Here is a 7,476-nt window from a genome sequence, read left to right on the forward strand (position 1 = left end):
AAGCACTTAAATTTAAAGTCAGTTCAATACATCATTATGAATTTCCAATTCATTTCTAACAATCATAATATTCAATTTATATAAATTTATAGTTAAAGTATTTTACACAAACTTGTTCTAAGAGTTATTGTTTGTTACTCAGCACCAAATATTCTATTAGTTAACTAATTATTATAATTTCATAAGCCACTACTGATAAATAACTCAATCTATCAATATTTTTCTATGAAATTCAAATTTTTTTTTATATAATTTATAAAAATATCTATAATTTAATATCGTTTCATTAGTAATTTTCAAACACTCATTAAAAAAGATAATTTTCTATAAATCTTAGAATATTTACCTACTACGATGCAAATCTAAAAATATTCATCCTGATAATCTTTAAGAAACATTCTCTTTAATCTTCATCTTTTCCATTTCAATAGAAAATAAGTCAATTATCTTCGCACACCGTTGGGAAAATTTCCGCCTGAGAATATTTCTCATAAACCAATCTATGCAATGACGTTCCTTGTTCAAGAAAATGGCAGTAAATGCAACTCTACTATCCGTGTCTTTGATGAACTATCAAGGATAAAATTATGAAATTTTGAATCTTTCGTGACTTTAAGGCTTAATTAATGTAAAGTCATCTAAATTGATTACGTATTCCAATATTTTGGTAAGTCATAAATAGTTACATAAAAACTGCATCCAATAATTATTGTTGTGTCTCAAGTTATTCCTGATTTAAAAAAACGACTGAAACTGCAACTCTATTTTCCATGACTTTGTAGAAACATCAAGGATGAAATTATTAAAAAACTTAAATTGTGAATCTTTCATGATTTTAAAGCTTATATGTAAAGTCATCTGAATTGATTATGCATTTTCAGGTTTTGGAAATTCGTAAATATTTATGTAACTAATGTATTTAATGATTGTTGTTGTGTTTCAAGTCATTCAATTAGTTGGAAAAAGCATCTTCTCTTACGTCGCGCAACAAGGAATTGAAATATCAAGAATCACGTTTATGAAACAACAAAAGCATGAAACCGTAAATATGCGTGTTTTAGATCATGGGTGAGAGTCTCCTTGCTATCAGATTAACAGGGGGCAGTTTTCATGGTTTTCCACTCCATGTAACGCAAATGCGGATTAGTTCCATCAAAAAGTCCTCCACGAAGGCAAATTTCTCCCAATACTTTATCCAGGAGTTTTTTTGTCTTCTGGATTGGGGCAAAATTACAAAGATATGGGTTGAACATTGGCATTTGTGAGCTCTAAAATTGGGTCAGCTGTTCAACGACGGTTATAAAAACGAAAAAAATGTACGTGTTTACGAATTTTTTAATGAAAATGGGCAAACAAATTGGACAAAAATTGCACACATCGACAAAGAATGTCTGAAACAAATTGAGCTAATTTGGGAAGAATGGAATTTTGAAAGAGAATAGTTCATATCAACTAACAAATTGTTCTATATTATGTTTTAATTACACTTATGCAGGTTCAATTACAACAATTTAATTTATAGTAGTTTTACAGTGATATCTCAAGATTATGAATTTTATAATTGTATTTGCAACATACTTTGAAAACTATTATAGGGATTTGTTATAGAAGCACAATCATTGTTTTGTTTGAATTATATTTCTATCTATTATATTGCATGTCATTTATTTCACTTTCGTATTTTTATATTTTTTATTTAAATTTATTATATTTTATTTTAATACATTATTATTTACTAAAAATTTTAATTTTCTTTAAAAAGGGAGTTAGTTTTAATAATTTTGATGATTGATTTAAATTCTTAAAATTTTTCTCCGGAACACATTTTAATTGAGTTTAATTTTGAAGCGAACGAAGCAAGCATAGTTTGCAAAGCAAACCATATAAATTGCATAGTGATTTTTGATGGTTGGTGAGCGTCAGGGAACAGGGAGGGCGGAGCCTGCTAGTATATTTTAATGATTTTACTTCTGTTTAAACCAACGGTGGCTGAGTGGTAGCTCTTCGCGCTCCCGTGCCACAGGGCCTGGGTTCGATCCTCGGGCCTGGCAAGGTTGACTCAGGCTTTCATCCCTTCAGTGGGTCGATAAATGAGTATACCAAGCATGCTTGGAAACAAACTAAACACTGGGGGTTTGCGATCGGCTGGAACATCTGCTCCAGCACCCCAGAGCCAAGGCCACTGAGTTTAGTAGTAGCAGTTAAAACAATATAACGAAAGAAAAATTGCGTATTATTTATACTTACTTGACAAATTTCAAACTTAAAACAGTTTTTAATTATTCTACTCTTAAATTGAAAACATATATTTTCAAAAATCATTTTAGTTAAAAACGAAAATTTGGATTGGGTTTATTCTACATTAGTATAATTTTGTACATTAGCGTGAAACTTTTTGTGATAAAATACAATTCTAGAATATCGATTTAGAAAATAAATGTTTAAAAGCTCAAAAATTTACATTTTTACTTGTGTTTTCAAATAATATCATTCGCAGTTTACCCTTTTTAATAGCTATTTTAAATTTAAAGGCAAGTTCTTTAATAACAGTACGTACTATGGGCAAGTAAATTTTGTATCATAAAATGTTTTGTACTAAATTAGAGTTACACATAAACAATGCAATCCCGAGTATTAAGTACATTACTTTATCCCTGTAAATGGAAGCTTAAGAATTTATAATGCATGGCATATATTTTTACAAAGATATTTGCACGACATAAAAATGAAATTTTAATGGAATTAGAGACCTTTAAAAAATATAAAAGAATTCTAAAACGCCTCATTTTGAATTTGCTATAATAGTACTATGAAATGAAAATACACACACACACACACACACACACACACACACACACCCACACACACACACACACATATATATATATATATATATATATATATATATATATATATATATATATATATATATATATATATATATATATATATATATATATATATATATATATATATATATATATATATATATATATACATAGATATTTTTAAAGAATAAGATTTTTAAGCGTTTTTACTTAGATTGATTGGCAACAGTAGCTCACTACCTAACAATAGGAAGACATTGGGTTACCTGGTCATAAATTCTCCTCTGGAAAATGTTTTGAATTTGTTAGTATCTGTTCAACACCTTGTTTCTTTGACAAAATTATAAGGTCAGTGTTTGTAGTTATCCGTTTAAAGTACAATTAATTGAATATAATAAAGCTTTTTTTCTCATTGCGAAAAAAAGAATTCAAAATATGGTTATTGAAGTTACGTCTTATTTATTTTAAGCATCATAACATAAGCAAGTACTGAGATTAGGGGATGTCTATTCACTGGATTATCAAACGATGAAAAGCCAATGAATGAACAAGTTACTGGGATTTTCTCAAGTTAATGAAAATAAAAGAAAAATTTTAATTTTCTTATACCTTTTGTCATATTATACATCAAAATTATGTTAAAAATGAAAAAAGCAACTTCTAACCGGTGAAGGAACAGGCATGTTCCTTCACTGGGAATGGATTTCCCAGTGAATGAACAGTATGTGTGAATTATGATTATATATGGATAATTAGTAGTTCTGTGACATAAAGGACACCTAAAATTAAGTTAAATGTTGTATGAATTGTTCCTAAAACAATTTCATTTCAAAATGCTAATTTAATTGCTGAATTATTTAAAAAATTGTAATTATAATTTTTTTATTATTTATCTTTATAAACGTAGTGGTTAGTTACATCATACGTTTGACACCTTTATAAACTATGTATGTTTACTGATCGACAACTAACTAAATATAATAATAAAATCTTGAATCGAATATTTCTTTGCTGGCTTTGTGCCAATAATTAGCTAAATTATTATACTATTGCGGTCTTAAACGTCATGACGGTAACTGGTAGGAAAAAACCCATTTGAAGTCAATCATCCAAGTGAAAAATGGGTGAAGTTTTTTTTAAGGTGACATCCACCGATGACTCAGTGCAATGCGAAGATAATTTCAAAAGACAAAACTTCCCTTAGAGAGAATAATATTCGAAAGTCATCCTTTTAGAAAGTGATTGTATTTGCAATGCGAGCAGAGTTGAATACTGCCCTTAAACGGGAAAAATCTTTGGCCCTAAAAGTCATAAGGGTTTATATTCTATAGTACCTGCGAAAAAAAGAAAGAGCAACAGTTTTGGCCAACATTTTGCTAATGGAAAAAAATTACCTCAATTGGTAGTTTTTCCTTACTGAAGAATTCTTTGAGGTATTACAAAATCAGTTCTTGCTATGTATTTCATTGGAAAAAGCGATTCATGAAGTGAAACGGTGACCGCAGCAGCATTTCACAAATATATTGCAAATGTTTCTACCCATGGCTAATTGAAAATGCTATGAAATTCCATATTTTGCTTCTTCTGGATAGGTATAAATATCATATCAATTTGAAGCTGAGCAAAATTTGTTCATCAAAACAAATTCTTTGGTTTAGCTTTCTACATAATTCATGGAAATCTTTCGTTTGATCCTGAAAATAAAGGAATTGTAAAACAATATGTCTAGAAAATTTTACTTACATTTTTAAATACGATTTTGAGGCATCAACTGAAGTTAAAATGCTTTTTATGAAATATGGTATTTTTCCAATCGATGTTGAAAACGTTGACTTTAACAAATGCATGCAAGACAGATATAACGATGTGTTCAAGACATGCTCATCAACAAAACCCATACTTCGAGAGTAACGATGCTCTATTTCTTCAGAAGTTTTAGAAGGAAATCTCACAAGTTATGCTGCAAATTTTTAAAGGAGTAAAGACAGAAGAGTTTAATCTCTTTCCCTAATACCCAATAGACAGTGCTTTTTTTAATATGGAGGAATTTATTGCAAAAAGAGCCTTTAGTTAAATCAAATTTTCGCACTATAGCTGATACAACTAACATTGATAATGAATGTATCTTGAAAACTGATTTTGAGATAAGTCCTCATGAGGCATTGTTAGTTTCAAAAACAATTCACTCCATTAGTAATCAAAGTCAGAAAATGGTAAGTACTGCTGAAGACCCACTAGATATAAATGAATGAGAGATGAATTTTCATCAAACTTCAAAACACCTTTTTCCCATCAATTATTCAGTGAGAAATTCTAGAAATAGTACAGCAAAATCAGAAGAAATTTCGAATATACATTTACATTAGCCAAATATAGGAAGATAAAATCAAAATAAAAAGAAATAAACTACCTTTTGCATCGACTTCTGAAAAAGGACGAAAATTTAAAGAGACTGAAGGAGCTGAAAGAAAAGTTAAAACAAGAAAGTATAATGAAGAGGAAAAAATACTTAGAAAGATTTAAAAAAAAGCTTAAAATAATATAGGGAAAAAGATTAAGCAAAACGCGATAAATAATAGTAATAAAATATCATCAGATTACACAATGATAAGCATTTATGATTTAGACTCAACTATTAAAGTGTGAGAAAGAAAATTAAAAAAATTTTTTTATTCTGTATTCAACCCCATTCTACTTTCCATTTCATGACTGAAACAAACGCAACATTTCGTTAACTGTGGTTAGATGTTATAATTCCAAGAAAAAATCCTTGCTTTTATGCATTTGTATGGCCTATAAATTCCTAAAGAGCATCAAAAATTCTCAAAATTAAGTGTTCATTTACTGGAAAATATCCTTTTCATTTATCTTGATCTTTGATTACTTTTCAATGAATTTTGCTTTAAATTTCACAATATAACAATATAAATAAAAACTAGGAGGCTTCGCCCCCTGCTCGCTGGCTCTCCCCAACCCCCGGAACTGCTTTCGCAGTTCATTTCGGATTGCTTCGCAATCCAATGCTCGCTTTGCTCGCTCATTGGATACGTTCTTAACGTCTAGCTTTTGTATACTTTTTTGAATACAGAAGTTCCGAAAACTTTTTTCTGCAGAAAATTCTAAACCTGTACATTTCAATATTAATTTGAAATTGCAAACAGTTCACATATTTTTCTTAATCACACTATTCTAAATTTCAGTTGTTGAGAAAAGTAACTGTTAAAAGTTTTGTTTTAAAGTATTCCAGAGGGCTAAAGCCATGTGTTGTAAAACAATATGAAATAGTAGTCTGCCACTGAACGCCGGATGTAAAGCATCGGCTTTGATGAAAATAATTTTGTATTTTTAATTATCTGAAGGGCGCCACCCTAATAATATGGAATTTGTAAAATAAATGTGTATATTTTTGATTGTTGATGAAGCCCATCATTTTGTGTTCTCATCAGTGTTCAGAAGCAGAACAACTATAAGTTTTTTATTTTATCACAAAAATATAAAATGTATAAAAAACAAAGAAAAGAGTAAGAAAATGAGTATAGTCATAGAAAAAGTTAAAATTATAATGTATAGTATTTGTCAGTTAAAATATAACTTTTTGTTTAAGTCATTGCTAACAATTCAAATTTCTCCGAGGCAATTCTAAAGTATAAATTAAGGTAGTATAGTTAAGTTGAAACACAATATTTTTAGTTTTGATGTCAACAATACAATTCAATTTTTCACAAAAACGATTGCTTCCATAGTTAAATTCAATGTCAGCAATTGAAATTGGGAGGCAACTCTTAACCTCTAAATATTATCTTTTTTATGTACACATTTCTAAATGTCAGTATTCAACCACAAAGCAATTTTAAGTCCTCAAATTTAGCATAAAGTTGTAAAATGTAATGAAAGAGGGTCATAGCAATAATAAAAGTAGAAGTAAAGTTAGTACTGTAAAATTAAAACAATATTTTTAATCAATGAGCAAAGTTCTTCAAGAAGCAGTTGTAGAAGTAGGTTGTTTATTTAAAATTTTTTATAGAATTTCTTTAAAAGCACAATTGTTAATTTGGGCATTTGGCGAAACAACACTTATAGAATTGAAGGATTTGTTACGGCAAGTGCTCAGGTATCATAATTTTGATCTAGTTGCGCTTCTATGTCATTTTGATTTATGTTGCTAAGTTAACTTTCAAAAAATTCTATGGCTGGCAACAGCATTTTTATTTTAAGTTGCTTATTTTTATTTCTTTTAGAGATCGTTCTTTTTTAGCGAAATGTTTTTTAACCTAACAGAATTCTTTGACGACTGTTTTCTCTATAAATGAAGAAAATAAAGTAAATATTTAAGTGTTGTGAAAGGAATCTTATTTAGTTGTACAAAGTACTTCGGCCAAAATTTGGGAGCCACGTAAGAGAATTATATATATTAGATCAGAAGCACATCATTAAAAGGCAGAATGCTTTGGTGGTTTCAAAACGTAAACAAAACAAGGCAAACGTTGCCACCGGCGGAAAAGAAATACAGCCAAAATTTGGGAGCCACGTAAGAGAATTATATATATTAGATTATATATATTATATATATTAGATCAGAAACACATCATTAAAATAAATTTAAATTCAAATAAATGACATGTAATTCGTTAAACCTAGAGCCCCTGAA

Source organism: Parasteatoda tepidariorum, chromosome 6 (assembly GCF_982258835.1).
Source record: "Parasteatoda tepidariorum strain Cologne lab strain chromosome 6, Ptep-v5.0, whole genome shotgun sequence".
NCBI lineage: Eukaryota > Metazoa > Arthropoda > Arachnida > Araneae > Theridiidae > Parasteatoda > Parasteatoda tepidariorum.